Source organism: Xiphophorus maculatus, chromosome 8, assembly GCF_002775205.1.
Source record: "Xiphophorus maculatus strain JP 163 A chromosome 8, X_maculatus-5.0-male, whole genome shotgun sequence".
In the NCBI taxonomy this organism is placed as follows: Eukaryota; Metazoa; Chordata; class Actinopteri; order Cyprinodontiformes; family Poeciliidae; genus Xiphophorus; species Xiphophorus maculatus.
In genome coordinates, this window is record NC_036450.1 from 15,658,579 (window position 1) to 15,678,988 (window position 20,410).

A 20,410-nucleotide genomic window follows, 5' to 3' on the forward strand; every position below is an offset into this window, starting at 1 on the left:
AACCATCTTGATTTGTGGATCATCAGAGTCACAGCCTGGCTATGCATCTGGGATGACAACACTGACTCAGGTGACCCAAGTGAACTGCATCACTTTAGTGAGTGACTCATAGTACATGGAATGCAGTTTGGAGTTTACCCCCCTTTAATTCTGGCTCAAACGTACACATTAGCAGCTGCAGCCCTCACTCTGCTTTCTGGAAAAAAAAGTATGTTATACTTGATGAAAATCCTTTAGAAACATAGGATTATGTGGCCTGGCAAAGTTTTTACTAAAGCAAAAAAAAAAAATCATCTTGGATCTTAAGTTTTTGTTGTCTACAGTTCCTGTAAGCATCTCTGACTTCATATTGAACTATGTGGAAAATTATGTATGTATAGTTTTGTACCTCAGAATTTAATGATTTATGTTTTTTGAAGTCCTGCATTAGAAATTCATGTATCCTGCTATTTTCATACAAACATTTGCTGAAAAGAAAAGGCCCCTCTAGCAAAGCAAAGCAGTATATTTATGCACCACTGTTCAGTTTGACTATATTAGTAAAAAAAACAAAATTTCAAAAAAGAATTGAATGATTCAGCTAAGCTTTATCTACACGTGAAATGATTTAAATTTGAGTCATAAAAGACCACAGAAATCTTTACACCACTGTGGTTAGATTGTCACAGGGGATGCAATGCATTTGTGAATGAAAGAACTTCCTCAACTCACTTGAGGGGAAAATGATGTAGTAGGCTCAAACCGTTTCAGATGAGCTCAGAAAGGAGTTCGTTCCCATAGCTGCTTAGTATGTGCAATATCCAACTGCAATAAACAATATAAGAAATCCCAGCTAGATTTTTCCTTAAAGACAATGCTTCCATTCCGTTTTTCAAGACATGCAATTGAAATTTGGTTTGCCCCAGGAGATGTTTACATTAAAGCAATTCCAAAAAAAAAAAAAAGTTTTATATTCATAAGATGATTTTAACTTTCCAATTCCTGTGTGTGCTTTTTTTAGGATATGCACTTCATGACATCACCGGAAGCGAACACATCTGGAGGCCGAGACAGTGGATCGTTTTGGAAAGTACGCGGGTGCACATTTGGTTTCTGCTTGGCTGCTTCTCTGAAGCTGTTTTGTCTTAAAGGCCTGCTTTTTATAAAATACTTTAAAGTGTTTATTTGGTTGGTGGTCAGACAATGGTGGGATAAGTGGCTTCGAATCTGCAGTCGTGGCCAGAGCAGTCCTGTAAAAGCTTTGAGGCAAATTAGCTTTTTCCACTGTGTGACTGTTTTCACTTCCTTTGATTCTATTCCTGTTCCAGTCGCTGCGCCCCACTCACAGGACCTAAAAATGTGGTGGTTTAAACAAAAATGGCAAGCACTCATAGATTTTCTATCAGCAGGAACTCTGCTGATTTCTGAAAGTATGTGTAAAGAACTGGATCATTTGAAAATCTTTTCTCAAGACCTTTTCTGATCAGGTCTTCCATGACCATTGAGATCTTGCAACTTGTGTAAATAAATTTCATTTGAGGATAGTTCTTCCTGACAACAACTGACTGGCAAGCACAATGAACAGCTCTTTTTTAACTGTTCTCACCAAAATGTTCTATTATCAGCTTGTACACCCGGTCTACACCAAGCACTTCTGCCTTTTATATTTAAATAGACCAATTTTACAGTTGGTCATGTATCTGCCCATCTGTGTTTGCAGGAGTATTCATGCTTAATTGTTCGTTGAACAATTGCCTTGCTGAGAGCGTGTGCTCTGGTCTGTTCAGAGAGAACTGCATAAATTGTTGTTTTACAAAAGCAGCTCTGTAGCACACCCTCCTGCTTTCGCTCTCAATGTAAATGTCAAGGAAAGACCTTGCAGATTCGGTTAATCATATTAAAGCTAATAGGAACGTGTCCTTTCCTCCCCCTGTGTTACCTAATACCACAGCAGAAGATGCCAGCTTGTCCAGTCAGGTTTTTAAGGCAGGATGTGAATTAAGTGACTGAAAAGGAGCAGAGAAAATAAACAAGTAAAAAAGAAAGTAAGGTGATACTTATGCACACTCATTAGTGGTTTCTGCTTTCTAGAGATTTGTCTAGTATAGTAGAAATATCAGAAGTTTATATTTTGAGATGTACAAGTATTCATATCTCTAACTTTACATTTTGGAATGTTGCAGCCAGATGTCTGGATGTTTAATTGATAATTTATTATACAGACCAGTAAAGTAGTGCATAATTGTGAAAATAATAAAAGATTTAAACATTTAAGATATAAAAATCAGAACTAAATCAACCTCTAGGAAAGACTTGAAAACTCCTGATCACAGACACTCTTCATCAACTAAGCTTGGACTTTATTGCAAAGTGGAATTACTATAAGTTATATGATTATAAGTTATATAAGCTATACTATAAGTTATTACTATAAGTTATATTCTTGCAAAAAAAATACTGATGTGTTGTATGTATATATGATTAAATGACTTAAATAAACAAATCAAATTATGTGTGATGGTGAACTATTAGTAGAAAATAATCAGGATTTTTATAATGACATTGGGCAAAGTAGTTTGTACTACTTCCTATTTATTTATTTTTCTTCATTTAACTCTTTCACTCCCTTTTTTCCCCTTTTATTTATTTGTTTTGGCCAATGAATCACTTTTGTCATTTCTTAAGCCCTGACTTTCCACTAGTCTCTTAGCCACTACCGCCGCATCCCTGAGGAAACGACCAGGAAATTCTCCATTCCCTTCTTTTCTGGTTTAAATTAGAAAACAGGAATCAGGGTCTGGAAATAGTATCTCCTATTTTACTCCCTACTGACTGGCAGCAGATCAGAGTCAAAGTGTGGTAAAATTATTGTAAAATTGAGTTTGAAAGGCATATTATTTAATTAATGCAAGAGAATGGAAAGATTTTAAGAATTTATTGGAAAATTCCAACTGTTCTAAATATATAATTTCTTTCTACTATACAGATTTTGTCATAATTGGTTTTCTAAGAGTTTTTCAGCCTTGTCAAAAGTCCCAATAACTCAGTTAGTTCTTGTTAATTGTTTGAACTTTATTTGTAATAGGCCCACACATCCTTTACACATCAAAGTTAAGCATTTTATATTTAAAACAGTTTTTGATCATACTGCCAGCAGTGTATACTAAAACTTCTCCCCTCTCTCCTGCAGTGGATGACAATTATGGTGACATTTTTGAGACTAAAAATAACCAAAGGAAATTAAAACAGAGGTCAGGGAGATAAAATCGTCTTTACTGTTTGCATGTGCCAAGAATTTCAAGCATTTTTAACAACTCTCTTCTTGCCTTCATACTGTGTTAGTATTTCTCTTTCATAACCTTCTCGTATGCCAAATGGAAAAAATATTTTATTTCAGCTTGAGTCGAGATTGCTGTAAATTTGACCAGAAGTTTATCCAGTTAAAGTATTTCTCTCTTATTCCCTTTTCTTTCTTTTTCCTTAGCTATAATCAAAAGCAGCCTTAGATCTCAAGACACAACTGCTAACACTTACCATGTGCAAGCAGTAAGCAGCTATCCGGTGTTTCAGTGTTTTATTACTAAATTCCTAAGCATTTTATTCCCGTAACTATGAATTAGCCGAGATTTTTTTCTTCTTCAACCAATCTTATAGAATGTGCGCTGTATGAGTTGGCAGCTTAACCCAGCTCCCACTTGTAAACAAAGAATGATTAAATGATGGCGTAAATGAGAAGACGGGTACAGTGCAAATAAACAGATCATTCTATCATTCTGCAGAGATTTGAATTAAAGAGATATGTTGGTGACACAGAATAAAGCAACAGAGATAGAAAGAGATGAAGTATGAGAAGGGAGGTTTTTGCATTATTTTCTTAGTAAATGAAACATACTTGTGCATATGTATTAATTGTTTTTATCTTGTAACCAGGTTGCTATGTATTGCAAATTTTTCTTTGCCCAGATCCCTCTTGAAAATGAGATCTAGATCTCAACGGGGTTTACCTGGTTAAATAAAGGAATAATAAATACACGCTGAACACAGCTTATCGTCAGTGTATGCCCATAAATTTGTGAGTTCAGTGATGACGCAGGCTTTGCGCCACACTGTGACTAACAAGCTTAAGCAGCTGTGTCAAGGCTGGTCTGGGAATGAAAAAGCTAAATGCCGCTGGGGGAAGGTAAAATGGCACTCTGTTTAATATATCCCAAATACACGGCTAAATAAACGTGGCTGAACATCGTCACCCCTGTGTCTAACCGGTCTGAGGTAGGATGACACGAAGAATATGGGTGCATGTACTGTAAAAATATGTATTTTTAGTTACTGAGAATGGTGGGTAACTCAGCATGAGTATACACTGCGGAGGAGTGTGCTGATGTACACAAACCCAGTTTTACAGTAAAATCTATAAGTGAATCTGGGAAGCTATGTCATTTCCTATCCTCATGACTTCTGTGGTAGTGAAGCATGGGGTGGGATATGAGAAGAGATCTATTGTTTAATGTTTATTTTTATATTTGGGATGAAAAGTCAAAAACTGAAGACAAAGCAAGACAAGTTCATTGTAGAGTACCATTCATGCACAAGGTTATTCAAAATGCTTTAAAGGAAATGAACGAAACTAAGATGAAGGGAATTATATCAAAATCAATTATTGTAGAAGTTTACCACAAGCTGAGCAAAAATGGAAAACAGCATGCACTTTCTGAAATTCAAAACAAGCACATAAAAGGATAAATGTAATTTTAACCATATTTAATAATCAAATGAAACCTTATCGAACAAAGTCATTCTGTCCCAGGCATTGTGTCGTGTTCTGTGTTTTCTGTGTGTTAATTTTGAGTTTTCTGTGTCCTTGAGTCTCTTCGTTGTCCTGTCCTCCCCTTGATTGTTCCCAGGTGTGTCTCGTTCTGTGATTACCCGCTGTGTATTTAACTCCACCTGTGTTCCTTGTTCCTCGTCGGGTCCTTGTCAATGTCTAGTCAATTCGTTGTCAATGTGTCCATGTGTGTGCTGCCAGTTGTTTTGGACTGTGATTTTCTTCATTAAATTTCATTATTCATCATACCTGGGCCCGCTGCGTCTGCCTCACCAACACCGCACCGTAATTCATGACACATTGGAGAAAAAAAAAGATTAATTCAAGACCTACTGCTTTTCAAATAAAACAATGGATCAGAACAAATGAAAACTCTACAACTCTTCTTTTCTAAAATATATTTACAAACATTGTTATGTTATTATTTTTGAGGTTGCAATGCCATAGCTGCCTTAACTTCTGTAGTTGATTCCTGTGAATTCTACACAACACTGCAATACAATGACACTTAATGCAGCATACAAAAGTTGACATAATAACATGTCACGAAGTCTCAAACTAGCCAACTTTGCATATCACAGTTTTCATGTACTAGATGAGGGATCTGGAACCTGCAGCTCTGGAGCCGCAAGTGGTTTGTTGGCTCTGTGGCTCAGTAGATATGTTAAACAATATAATACTGATCTGATATTTTAACTCCCATGAAAAAACACTGGAGTCACCGTTCCCCCCCGGTATATGTGGTCTAGAACCACCACAGTCACAATATTTTTGAATATTTGTGCATACTACTGTGCTTTTCTATTTTATCTTCTTGACTTATTAAGCCGAAGCTGACAGCATTAAACTCTAAATATAGATTTAACTAAGTATCCGTCATTACTGCATGAAACCATAACGGGTAGCCTGCCACAAAGCATCTAGGTCACAACACTCACTCAGGGTTGCAGAAAAACGAGATAAAAATTGTCGGAAACTCATCCAGATTAGAGATCACGTTTGGTTTAACATAATCCTCAGCTTCAGCATCATCAGCAAAGTGTTGTGAGTAGAGATGTTGCACAAACAACAGAGTATGCTCACATGAGAGTGTGTGCCTAAACAGCCCTCAGTCCTGTTTGGAGCTCTCATTGGTACCAGGAGGATGTATCATCCATTAGGATTATTTGAGTTCTATTTTTAGTCTGTGTGCAATGAAACAAAACAATGACTGTTATTATGACAATAACGCACAGAAGTATACAGGCTTGAAATTGTGTTATGTTGTTCCAAATTAAGACTTATTTTAGGAGAACTCGCACCTGTGTTCGGGCTGACAGCATGACCACAAAAATCAAAAATAAAATGTGTCTCTCTTTTTATACTTCTCACATGTATGAAAAATAAATACCTTTCCTGTACTATGTGTACTAAGGTGTAACGTTTAGTTAGAAATTCCTGCACTTCCACAGAACCCAAAATTATCCATTATTAATGCCGTTAGTGCTGGAACAGGGGGGAAATGGTCTTTTAAGGTCAGACAATTACTCTGGAGGTTTACTTTGCATTGTCTTTCTTCTGTCACTGGCTGAGCAGACCCAGAAGAAAACAAAGAGCAATCTATTACCATGCTTTCCAAGTCCGTTATACCTGTGGGTCAGTTATGTAATTCAACACAATTAGAGCAAGAGCTCTATTTCTGATACAGGTAGAGGAAGAAAAAGGACTGAAATGTTCTCTCAAAAGAAGAAAGGACAGCACAAAACGAAGGTGCACTACATAACAGGATGGAAGGGTTTTCTTCTCTATGTGTGCTTGTGGACATGCTTTGCATATTGACCCATGCATTTTGAGTTTATTTTAAGAAAAACAAAGTGGAACACCAGTATCTTTGAAAGGCAGATACGATGGGATTCTATGAGGGGCTTTCTGCATTTTCCTTACTTTTCAGCAAGAGAGCTGTAAACATTGTTCACCTTTAGTCCATCTCAAGAAGATCCAAAGCTTTCTAAATGTGGCACCATGTCATGTAGTATCTGGAGCAATTACAGAAACAGTGGGGTACAAAGTAGGACAGAATAAGCAGGAATGCATACCCACTGCCAATGAAACCCAAAATCAATTTGGAATAAAAGGTGTGCTCATTTTGTATTCTTGCAAAAAGGTTAATGCATTAGATAGGAAATTACCAAGTGAGCATGATCACCAACATGTTGGATAAGCAGGAGATCTGCGTTTCTTGGCAACAGAATATTTTAAGCAATTGTAATTGACTGGACAAAGGGGGGCAACCCAACTTGAATGATGAAGTAAAAATAAAACGTAATATTTGCAAATAAATCTGCTTTCACCTTAGTACAGGTACTTCAGATACAAATGTCCACATTCAGCTAATACAGTAATGGTTGTAATAGCAAGTCATTGTGTACTTTCATGTACACAATCTGTGATCTATTCACCTTTCACACTTTTTTGAGTTTTTGAGTTAAAAGTTTGAAGAATAAAATGAAACTGCCCCTGAAGATGAAACTGTGACATGAAAAGTTAGAGTTCTCATCAACTTCAAAATCCAAATAGATAAAAGGTTGGACAAAACTCTATCTATGGGTGAAATGGTTCAATCACACAGAAAACCCTTGAAGTCAAATGTTTAGTTAATCTAAAAGATGATTATATTGAAGATAAAAACTTTTTTACTTTATTACACTGTTAAAATGGTATAAAAAATAGTCAATTGCTTTACCAAATAGAAAGAGCTTGTGTGAAAATAAATATCTATAGTAGACTCCCATCTGTTTGCAGCTCAGTACATACAAATCTTCCTATTTGCAGATTTTCTGTGGAATGAACGAATTCAGCTGTATTCATAGGGATTGTGGTCCTTAACCCCAACAAAAACTGAGGGACCTAAATTAATCGACATGTAGAATTTACTTTTACTTTATTTATTTTAACTTCTAACAGTTTAAATGTCATTAAGACAATGACACATGTATGCTTATGTTAGTAAAATAATCAATACAGTGAATTACTGAATAAAATGCAAAAAACATATTGTTATTGGGAGTGTATTGCCAACAGTAGCTACCCTAATTATGCCTGTTCACTAACCACAGCGACTAGTTACTCTATCTTGTTTCCCAGTTTGTAACTGAAATATAATCATGTTGGTCGTGATGTCATTCTCAGATCCAATTTCCTACTAAGTTCCTACTTTGGAGGTGAATCATGTCCAGCATTTTGTTGAAACATTAGCTCCTTGGGAATAATAAGAGTGTTAGAAACCAGGACATCCAGAAGGTAATAAGGAGAGCAACCTGGAGCATTCAAAAAGTTTAAGACTAAACTAGGGTCTCAGTTTTTAAAGCTTTACACACTCAGATAAACAAAAAGGTTTAGGGAAGATTGTGCAGATTCTGCTTTGCAGGGGCACAAGGAAAAAGTGCTGCAGTGTTGTGTAACATCTATGTGTAGGCTGCAGTGTACCGTTCTGAGTCTCCCTGCCTCCTCATTCATGAGAGAGACACGCACGCGGTTGGAGATTTGATTAAAGTGGAAAATTATAAGACAAGATAGATATTGAGTAAAAAGGTCAGAGTCTAAAAGGAGAGTAAGAAGAATCGCAGCTGTAGGGTCATTTGACGAGAGAGTCTAATAAGGCTTTACACAAATTCAAAACGGGATAAAACAGCAAATTAGAGCAGAAAAAATCCTTACATAAAAAAACTGAAAATGCCCTCTCTGATTACAAATAAAGATAAATTATGCAGCCCTTCTTGAATGTCTCTGGATTCTTTAATCATTGGTTGTTTGTCATCCTACTTTCAGGACAGGGGAGACAAAAACAAGCTGCACAAGAGGATCCTGAGTGCAGATTGCACCGAGAGTAATGAATATGGAAACTGAGGCAGATCCTTAGCATAAAAAGGAGATTCAAACAGGGGAAAATCTCTGGAGTGGAGGGTCAGATGAGTGTGACGTTAAGCAACCCTAAATTTCAGAGCCATAAAGGTTTCCAGCCAGAAAGGCAAAGGGATGTGAGTTTTAGCAACACCCATCCACTAGAATTAAATGATCAAGTTAATTGAAGTTTGTCTGAAAGTGAACCAAACTTGTATGAGTTAAAATCCATTTACACTATGGAATGACTCTGCAAGTTGGACATGACTTTTTCATATGTGATGTAATTGTGAAGTAGTGTATGTAACACATTCATATTCAAGAACATATTCATAAAAAGTTGATAGAACAACATTAATATATGTAAAATGTATAAAATACAAGAAACTGAATTCACTAAAAGATTCTAAAAATGTTTAGAATGTTAATGAATTATGGTTGTGTCATTTTCATAGATCCTTAGCTAACATAATTGAAATGAAAAAGTTTCTGATCAAATATTGATATATTTGTAACTGATGAATTTCACTGCATCTACATTACATTACTTCATAGCTTTTTACTTCCCTTATTGTTACATCCTTACTCAACACAAAAACGTTGAACTTCAACAGGAGAGCTCAAGTTCATGAAATCATTTGTTACTAAAAAGCTTCCTTATAAACGGAAATGTCACTCCTGACATTTCCTGATCCCTGATTTATTATCTGCCCAAAAAAGACACCAGGCAGTGTTTACAAGGTGCCTTTTATAGCTTGTACACAGAGGGTAAACATTTTTTTAGTCTTGTGTTGATGGTGTGGGTTGCAGAGAGGCAGTGCAAAACAAAACGTGGTTTCCTAAAATTCATCCAAGAAACTGGGACACTGAGCTCAGTTTCGGTGAATTTAAAGCTTGCAGACAACCCAATCACTTAAGTGGCACCCCATTTTATGTTTCTGGAAATACAGAGCATTTGTTCTAAGCCAAAGACATTTTTAGTCTCTGTTACTTCATTGCTTAGTGTGTTTTATTCTCTACTGTGCTATTACTATATTTTATGCTGTCTTTAAAATGTAGATAAAATGTTTTATTGCCATATCATGAGAAAAATGCATATCGGTTAATACATTTTGGAACCCACAAGACATGGAAAAAGCGTAGAATTAATGGACATAATAATGACTTATTACAGCATGATTTGGGGTATATAACTTATCCTAGAAAACTAGAAAAACTAGAAAAACAAAAAATACACAAAGTTAGACATTTGCAGGATTGGAGGAAATTATGAGGGACAATTTCTGCAAATTTCAACAGAATGAAAGAAACCTGCTTCAAAAACAAGATGTTCAATATTAAACTACAACAAATATTTAAATTTGTACATTTCTTATAAATTTAGGTTCACAGTGACATGAAATTATTAAGATAAAAGACTCAGCTATGAACTTATACCTCTGAGGTGTTGCATTACTGACGGATTTTAAAGTCCCTCAGGTCTGTCTCTATTATAATAGCTATCTAATGAGCTTCCATTTATAGGCTATCATTTATATGATGTCAGTCCTCAGGTCAACACACAGCACATGCATGCACCCACGCACATACACACACAGCTCCATATCTGAGTCTCCAAGGCACATATTCTTTGAAATGTCTTCCGTTCCTAATTTGTGATGCTAGGTGTTTCTCCTGACCCAAATGTAAACTATAACAGTTACATAATCCACCTTATAAATGGACTGAACATATACACTGCTTTTCTATTCATATCAACCACTCAAAGTGATTACTGGAGCTACATTCACCCAGCTGCACTCTCTGACACGAATAGATTCTTATACCATTATGGAGATTAGTAGATAACTTAGGGTTAAGTGCACAACGGCATCTCAGATGGGAGGAAGTTGGATTCAAATCCACAACTTCCCAATTGCAAGACGATTAATCTTTCCAGTGCACCAGGTGTTATAAATCAGAAAAGAGCTGAAGCAGATGATAGGAGAAATTAATTGAAATAAAATGTAACTTACAACACAAAAAAACTAAAGAAAAAAAATGCTAAGTATTTATAACCAAATAAAATTAACAAATAAAATTGATTGCATATTCCACTATAATCTACTTTAATCCAAATTGAATTCAATTCCATCCATCCATCCATCCATCCATCCATCCATCCATCCATCCATCCATCCATCCATCCATGTAAGCTCTCTGTTATAGTATGGTCTCTATTATAGTCTCTATTATTTTAGGGCACCTTTGGTGTTTTGGTTTGTAAAATATTACATCATTGCTTTTTGGCACATCCAGGCTCATAGACATTTGAGATCAATATAAATGTTTCTGGTTTCCAGATGGTACTTATGTCAATTATTAGTTTAATTAATAATTTTATTAACTGTCTTTATTCAATTACCTTTTAATAACTCAACCGGTTCTTGTGATGTACAACTTTAAAGCAGCTCTGTAAGAGGCAGATCCCCAACACAGGAACACATTGATCAATCACATCTGGGTCACCTCATTGTATGAAGCTGAAAGACTTAAAGGATATCAATAAAACCGCACGGCAGCATGACTGAACAAAATGCCTAGCCTGGTTCTGCATCACACAAAACAAAACAGTGCAGTTTGAATAATTTTACTTTCACTTTGAAGTGTCTCAGCAAAGGACCAAAGGAGGTGCTTTGTATGTTCACTTTTCATGAGACTTTATCATCTATAATTTTTTCCCAGCATTTCTCTTATACAGATGGAAAATTGTTTTATTTTTATTCATACTCTGAGTCCTTTGTAATAACAAGCAGAAACTTCTTGGCTACATTTCTGGATTTGTATACTTGCATGTTAAAACAGATGGGTATGTTGGCCATTGTCACTTTTCAGTAACCCTTCAAGCTACTTGGCCATTTGTGTGCATTTCTGATTAATCTGCAAGTAAATTTTGCACTCTTTCATATCTACACAAATTTCAGATGTGTGGCTCGAATTTGTACTTGTAATTGCCATTCTGTCATCAAATTATCAGTGCATAATGTAAAGCTCTATCAAGCATTTATGATCAATATTTGTATGCTTATTTGTGTGTTTGTTTTCTTCTGTCACGTAAGGAACACAAATGTACTTTGCCTTTGAATTTATTTCTAGCATGTTATTTATGTATTTCTGTAGGTGAATAAAATAACTCCGGCATACAAAGCAGAAGATGAATAAAGTGTCAGAAAAAGGACAGAACAGAATGACCTGTTTTATTTCAAATTCAGTTCAGGTGCAGATTCTTAATCATCTGGGTCATTTTATCCTGGGTTGGTTTAATCAAATCCAACCAGACAAAAACATTATTTATTTTTTTTTTTTTTTTCAGATTTACTGTAGCATTCAATCCTCTTCCATGAGGAATCATTAAGTGACATGAACAACAAAAGATTTTACATATGAAAATATAAACACAGGAATGAACCACTGTCTGCTGTTCCCAAAACAAATGTCCTAAAATACCCGAGTTGACCTATGACGTTATCTCTTCTAAGAAATATCTGTTAATGAAACATCAAAAGATAATAAACTTATATTTTCCAAAACTGCAAAAATATTCTGATGTCCAAAGTGGGAGTTACCAGCTGAGGCAATCAGATAAGATAGATAGATAAGATAAGATAAGATAAATCTTTATTGTCATTGTCACAAGGACAACGAAATTCAAAGGGTGCCATCAGTCGGTGCACATGCCCAAAAACAAAAAATAACTGTCTCACAATTCACACAATCAGAAGTTGTTGTTTGAAAAAACTAGCTTTTACTCCATCTGACAAGATGCAATAACAGCAAACAATGCACCTCACCCAACATGAAGCATGGTGGTGGCAGCATCATGTTATGTGATGCTGTTTGGGCCCCAGATGGCTTGCAAAGGTAAAAGGTAAAATAAATGCAGCAAAAAATAAAAAAATCATGAATGACAATTTGCAAGAGAAATTTGTCTTCGAAGTGTATTTATTTTCCAGAAAAACAATTACCTGAAGCATACAGCTAGAGCTACACAGTCAAGTCAAAGACAAGATCTCAATCTCACAATTCGTGGCAGGACTTGAATAGAACTGTTCACAGCCGATCTCCACGCAACCTGATCAAGCTTGAACAGTTTTGCAAAGAAGAACGAAGTAAAATTGCAATGTAAAAGTGTCATATAACATTAACTGGGATCCTCACTAGGTTTTTGTTAATAACAAACCAAATCCTGTTATTCATTTATGTAGTCATCCACTGACACTGATTAGAAGGCTCCTTATCTAAATGTCCATTTTGGAGAGCCCAAAGTATGAACCCATCCTCTAATACACTCAGTTTTGTGAGGATGATTGCAGCCTGCGGTCTTGACTCCCCAGTGACCAAACATAAAAACAACTATCAAGGACTAAAATTGGATAACTATAATTAGCATTGGCAAGGATACTGCTGTAATCAAATTCATTCTGGGCAACAGAGGCTTGTGTGTTTTATTCTTAGTGTCCTCCTCAGCCTCTCTAGGCTTCTCATGCATACACAAATGTAGGAGGGTTAGTCATTTTCTACCCTATCATAACTATAATTACAATAGGTGTTCTTGTCTAATCAGGTGCTCAGAATGTAAGTGTAGGGATGGCAGGTCAACCTATTATGGGCTTCTTTTGTGGGCTTTGTGCTATATTCATGGTGTGCAATCTAGTGAAGAAGAAAACAACCAGCAGCCTTTGATTAAATGCATGGTGCCTTTGAAAAGAACATGACCAAAATGCTATAAAAATAGAAAAAGAGCTACCCATGCTATTGTGTAATGCCTTTTTAGAGTACAACAGGTTAAATGTTACACTTGGGACTTTAGAAATATATTTTAACTATAAAATATATCCCTCATCACATAAAATGTGATAAGGGTGATAAAGCTATGGAGAAAAGAAGATGACAACATTCTTGTATGGCTGTGATATCATCAAAGCTATTTTATTATCATATCTTCTTACTAACATTACATAAGAAAAATTAAGAAATCACATGATTAATTATGTTTGTAATATTACATTATATGCCTAAATTAAACACATGATCCTTTATTGTGACTCCATATGACAAACTGTAAAACCACATCTTCTAAATTAGTCACAAAATAACTATTATACTGTTTTAGTAGTCATTTTAGCAATGAGATTCAGCTGTTTTCCTTTCTACACAGACATGGAAGAATTTTGGTTGAATTTGACAAAACGTGCAATTAGGTGTCAAGGTCAACAAACACCAGCCTGGATCACTGACTACTTTTACTTCTCTGAGGTCAGCCTGCAATCACTGTTTTCCTGGACCAACATGAGAATCCTCTTCATTGGACTGGACAGTTATATTCAAGCCTGTCACATTTGAACTGGTAATAGAGATTAGTCAGAGGTTGCATCACTGTGTTTGCTGATCTGTTATAGCATGTGCTAAAATAATAAAAGTTGTCATCTTTGTGTTTAGCTTAAACATGGTTATCAGATTTAATATGTCCATCTAAAAAAACAAACAATGTGTATGTGTGCCTATTGTCTATATCCACGTCATTGCTGCCTTCAAGTGCTAAGATGTCGGTGTGCTTTTACGACTTTGCATAAACCTTGAAATTAACTGAGGTTCTTTTGTGTTTCTGTTTGTAAAGAATTTATGTTTTATGGTAGTGGAGTTATATCACCATTGAACCATTGAGCAGCATATTTCAGTGTCATGTTTTGCTATTTGCTAACCTTCACAATCCTCTGAGGCTTGAATTCCCTGTTCAATTTTTCAGTAGCTAAAATAAAGTTTAAAACCACGAAAGGTCATTACTGTAGAAGCTGGTTGTTCACAGAGTGCTGAATCCAAGCATACTTATACAAGGTTGAGTGGAAAGAAAATCTGTGGTAGAAAAAGATGTATCAGCAACAAGGAGAACTGTAAAAAAAAAGCCATTCAAGAATTTGTAGGGGCTACTCAAGGAGTGGACTGAGGCTGGAGTCAATGCATCAAGAGTCACTTGATGCGTTTGCAGCCCATGTTGATATTTGCAACATGGGCTGCAAATGTCACATCCCTCGTATCAAGCCACTCCTGAACCAGCGCCAATGTTAGAAGTGTCTTACCTGGAACAGAAATAACTGAACTGTTGCTGAGTAGTCCAAGTGAAGCTTGAATTTAATTTGGAAATCAAGGTCCCAGACCCCGGAGGAAGAGTTGAGAGGCACAAAATTCACTTTGCTTGAAGACTAGTGTGACACTTCCACAGTCAGAGATGTGAGATTTTACATTCCATGTGAAATAAGTCTACCTAATATACATGTATGAGCTTTGGTTTCTCAAAGGAGTGACAGAAAATGTAACTTTATATATATATATATATATATATAAACAAAATTTTCTGATTTTTATTTTAACACAGTGAAGAGAAACACATCTTTTCAATCTGCATTTGTGCACTACTTTGACTTATTTCATCACAAAAAATTAAGTACACTGAAGCTGAGGCTCTAATGTGAAAATGTGTAAAAATCCAGGGAGTATGGACACTTTTGAAAGGCACTATACCTTACAAGGTGGGCTAGTGGTAACTCCAGAGTCTGGTGCTACTGTGTCAAATATTACATACAATTAAGGCCAAAAGGACAACTTTGGTCCCAACATGAGTAAACATTTAGTTTTTTCTCAATGCTTTCAGTTTATTAAGTTTAAAAAATTATTAACTGTTGTCCAACATACTGACTGCAATGTGGAATGTTCTTAAGAGTTAGAAAATGTTTACCTTAAATAAATAACTTCACTGCACAATGTTTACACACCCTAAAGCTGCAGCACAAGTGGAGTCATAAAGTCAGGAAATTTAGTTATAAAACAATATTTGTTATAAATTGGCCAAAATTAGCCATCATATGATTGTGACCGTACAAAAGCAAGAAACAAAACCACCAAGACTGCTAACGGAGAATTATCGTGCTTCACTGCTATCAATTGTGATCACTTTTTTCTCTGACAAAGGTCTGCTAAAAAGTTAAATATATAGGCCTAACTTTAGACATTCAAAATGTGCAAAATTCTATAAAATGTATTTAAAAGGATTGACAGGTGCACATTAAAATGTGATTTTCTTTCACCATGAAATGGTTGTAGACTGAAATCAATTATTGGAGACAATGGAGAAATTAAAAGTTATGAAAATATAGATCTCTTAGAAGCTTTTATATGTTAAAAAAATCCCAATGTGCCACAAAAGGAGATCTAATGTAAGTTGTTGTGATCTTCCAATTAGTTATTTTTGTCAAACTTTACAAGACCTGAAGTGTTTTGGGAATTGCCACCTAATTTATGTAAAAGCTCTTGAGCATCCTGCCAGGGTACAGTGGCTCTCAAACCAAAGTAGGTCATAAAGAAAAAATAGCCAAGTTGTTGTCAGCCCCCCTCACCTGTTGGTTCCTCTGCTGCTTCTAGGAAGATTTTTCAAAAACTAGGCTGGGAGGAGGTCAAGACAACCTTGAGCTGTGAAAAAATGGAGAGGAGATAGGTTTTTTTATATATAACAACACAGTAACATCTGCTCATTCCAAATCTTGAAGCTGCTAGACATTTGAGCAATATTCAGAAAGACTGAAACTGTGGATACTTGAATTCTCTCTAATTTCTTTGGGTTGCTCAAAATAAGCAGCTTTGCAGTGGTATTCATTTTTTTTTTCACATTTTGTTACACCTAAGCTTCATATTTTATCAGGATCTCATAATGCACACCAATACCAAGTAGCGGATAAATATAAAAGGACATGAGAATGATACACAGTTTGCCACCCGAACTGTGTATTGATATCTTAAACTACCTGCAAATTTCTACAGCATAAATCTCGACCTAATCTCTTTTTATAAAAATAAGCCTCCACGCAACACTTTCAATCAGAAACATTTAAATAGTCTTGCAGAAGAACAACACAGAAGGCAACAGTAAAAATGCTCTTTATGACAGTTTGATGACATTATATAGGATAGCATTTTACTTTATGTCAAAATATCTAAACTAGTATCTGGTTTGAGGGAACAGAATCGAAAATATCTTTTAGAAGAGGCAGCAGGGGGTGGTAGAGAGCAAAAAAGAGAGTGTTTGTAATAGACGGGATCACTGGCAGGCAACCGTCTAAATTTGTGTGCTCCTGCCCTCTGCTGGGCACAAATAGTGACTGCATCAAACGATGGACATAAACAGATGGTAGATTTTAAATGAAGAAATAAGAAAAAAATCAATGCAAACGAATAAAATAAAAAATAAAAAAAATAAAAAGTTATGGCACATGACAAAACAAAAAAACATTCCGATAATAGCAGACAGAGCTATAAAGATAAATGATTCATCCAACAATGTTTTTATAACAAAGTGGAAACACATAAATCAGCATTGCATAGATTTTCAGAATGTAGTAAGAGTTGCTATAATTAAGGGATACGTTATTTCAGAGTGGATGCAGAAAAATAAAACGCAAAGTAACCAGCCATAATAATCAATTACGCCCACATGATTCTGAGCAACATTAATAACCCTATCCGTTATCTGCTTTGATCTCCTCCACAATTTTCAAAACTCTGCTTGATAAAGTGCTTTTGTCATTTTCGTATAAGGGGCACACTTAAGAGATTGTTTTCATTTATTATCCTTTAAATATGAGCTTGGCTGCGTTTACAATATTTACTTGTCATGTTTTGTTTCTTATTGTGATTATGGCAAAGCACATCAGTGAGCAAGCAAAATCTAAAAGTATGGGAAAACAATCCTCCCAGAAAAACCAACTTAGATCAACTTGGCATCTTAGGGAGCATTTTTTTTTGCAAGTGATAGAACAATTGCCATAATGATAATGTAGTGTTACCATTTATGTATTATTTACATTTGCATTGATCTGTAAATTTAGATTTTAAAAAGTAATATTTGTAGTTATTATTACTATTATGTGCATACTATTACATAAAATCTGTATTAACACTGTAGCAAATAATTATCTGTAACTTTACTGAATATAAAAAAACAATATACTTACAACGCTGTATCAAAACTCTTAAAACTCTGCGTTAAATCTAATTCCTAAGAAACAAATACTGGAAACATATTTTAGGTTAGAGCAATACTCAAGTTCAAAACTTGTTGGTCTCCAAGCAAGCAAACAAACAAACAAACAAAAAAATTGTAAATTCTTCAAGAATGTGATTTTGAAAAGAGAATTTGTTGGCCAACAAAAACTTGCTCTGAAAATAAAAACGTAAGCCAAACTTGTGCAGTTTGGTTTACATATATAAGCAATTATACCTAAAAAGTGACAATTAATTGTCACTTTTTTGTCAAATTGGGCTTTAAGAACAAACACGCATCATAAAACAATACATTTGTCTCACGCCTCGCTTACATGGTGTTAATTCAATGTACAGTTATGTTTTTTTTAGATTTGAATTACATAACATTACATAAAAACTGTATCAAATTGACAATTTATTTTCATCTAGCCGTAAATTTCTCATAAACTTCCATCTATTCGTTTCTGTTAAGTCTCTTTTTTCCCCTGTGTAGCTTCACAGTTGGCCAACCTATTTTTTTCTGTCTCCATCCCAGACTTTTTTTTTTTTTCTCTTTTCTTTTTTTTTTCCCCCCATGCAGGCTAATATTCAGGCCGGTCGCTGCAATTTCAGAATCTGCCCTTGTATATGGCGGACGAAAATTTCCACAGGAGGAACCGCAACACTAACCCCCTGTGCACAGCACAGACGGAGCGGCTCGACGAAGCCGTCCAACCCCTCGAATTCATTACTCCAATACGCCATCACGCTTTACTAAAATGTAACGTAGCGGGTCGCAAGAAAGGGAAAAACCGCTATGGTGAAATTTTTTTATCATTTGGAATTTCTCATAACTAATTCAGAAATTTTTTTTTTTTTTTTTGAGGAAGCAGTTTTTGTGCCGTCACCTCTGGTCGGGGAGGGAGGATTTTCTGGAGCAGTAGCCTGTTTCGCATGAGCTGCATCGCATTTAGAGGTATGTCAAACCACTGTTTTCGTTTTTTCAGATTTAAAAATCTTAAATTTCAGAAATTTTCCTTGCGGACATCAAGTTTTACCCTCCTCTTTTTACACGACAAGCGAGCACAGGCAGCCTCTTTGCACTACTGTTCGCCTCTACAACCAGGTAAATGGCTTTTTAGCAATTTGAATAATCTGTTGATGTTATTTTTTTGGAGGGCTAAAATTTTTTAGTAATGAAGTTGCAGTGAAACTGCCGCCGCGTTGTTTGTGCAGCTAGTTTGCGCACACGTCCGCCCAGGTAAAAACGCCGTTTATTTCGATGGGAGCAAGCCGGACCAGGCGAGAGTGGCAACATGAAGGACGATGAGGGGAGGAACAATCTGAAACACAAAAACCTCCTGCAGCCATGTTTTGTGAATTTTCCTGCAAATTTGAGCAGAGCTCTAGAGTTGCCTTTCTTGTCGTCAAACAGCACTACTGCTATCACCGCTGTGTGTTCTGACGTCTCATCGTTTTGTCGTGGATAAATGAGAAGAAGAAGAAAGCGTCCTGATTTAAAAAAAAAAAAAAAACTGTTTCGAAATGTGTTTTTAAACAAATATAGGGTTTAAAATCAATGCGCCAGTGGCGCCACCTGTAGGTAGTCATTTTTTTTTTAGAAAATTAGAAAATGTAACGAGATTGGTTGTGCGACTTAATAATAATAAATTTTACATTTCAATATTATTATGAAATAACAATATTATTGTGGAATAATATTATGATGTTTTGTAATGCTTTCATTTTTTGTGTGAAAAAAAGTACAATTTTAGCCCTTTCAGTTATTTTCATATGAATTTCCTAATCTTGAACGTTTCCTAATCTTTCAAATCTTTGGCATCTACAAGTAGAAAACTATAACTGCTTGCTCAGTTATAAGTCTGTAATATTTGCATTTTGTGCCAATGGAATTTATTTGCAAAGATTGAAGCTGTGTAGACAGGGGAAAAATGTATCCGAAGTGAACTTTATAGCACTGGAAGAAGAAAGGAACATGTCAGCATAATTTGAGGGCAGGAAAAACAATCACAACCAGTGCCTGTACTGTTTATATTAATCCTGCAGACGCCAAACAGTTTTCCCATCTTGCACGGCTTGCTTTTTATTTTAATGTGAGGGGGGAAACTGCAAGAGGCCTTTTTTTTTCTGTGGGTGATTTTAATGCTGACCTTCAAAAATCTTTATTCATTCAGTTCGGAGAGCTTGTGGGGGAAAATGTATGGTCAGTATGCAAAATCTGAGTGTAAATTTTGACCTTTGCTTTAACAGTCTAATCAAAATGCAAGAGTTCTTGTTTGACTGTGAAACTGCAAAGAGACAACCACTGTCATTCATGAGTTCAATAGAGTTGGTGATAAGAATGTTTATATGACATATGCTTATGAAAACAAGTAGTAGGTCATTACACTCTTGAGAATAAAACAAAGTGAACTTTGGTGAATTAAAGTTTAGATGCATAAGAGAAAAATAAGAATTTTGATAATTAGTAAACTATCTGTATTATGATATCAGTTGGGCTAGCTTAACTCTAAGGCATATGTATCAACACAGAAGCTTTTATAAAAAAAAATGGGAGGATTATGTGCTATTACAGTGATTCCCAAAGTTGAGTTCAGTACGTCATTGGGTCTTATAAATGTGGAGTCTTTGGGTGCTCTTTAGCAATTAATGTAAATA

General features: G+C 35.5%; 1 protein-coding gene across 7 annotated transcripts in view; it reads left to right on the forward strand.

The window, feature by feature from the left end:
- Window positions 1-18,284: 18,284 nt before the first annotated feature.
- The window catches only part of znf618 (zinc finger protein 618), a 43,859-nt gene continuing 41,733 nt past the window's right edge, over window positions 18,285-20,410 (forward strand). For 4 of the 7 annotated variants that reach the window (XM_023338368.1, XM_023338365.1, XM_023338369.1 and 1 more), the window contains exon 1: window positions 18,285-18,707. The gene's annotated coding sequence lies outside the window, so the exon portion shown is untranslated. Of the gene's footprint in view, window positions 18,708-18,811; window positions 18,858-20,410 lie in introns of all 7 variants that reach the window. The other 3 variants (XM_023338362.1, XM_023338363.1, XM_023338366.1) reach the window with 3 other exon arrangements.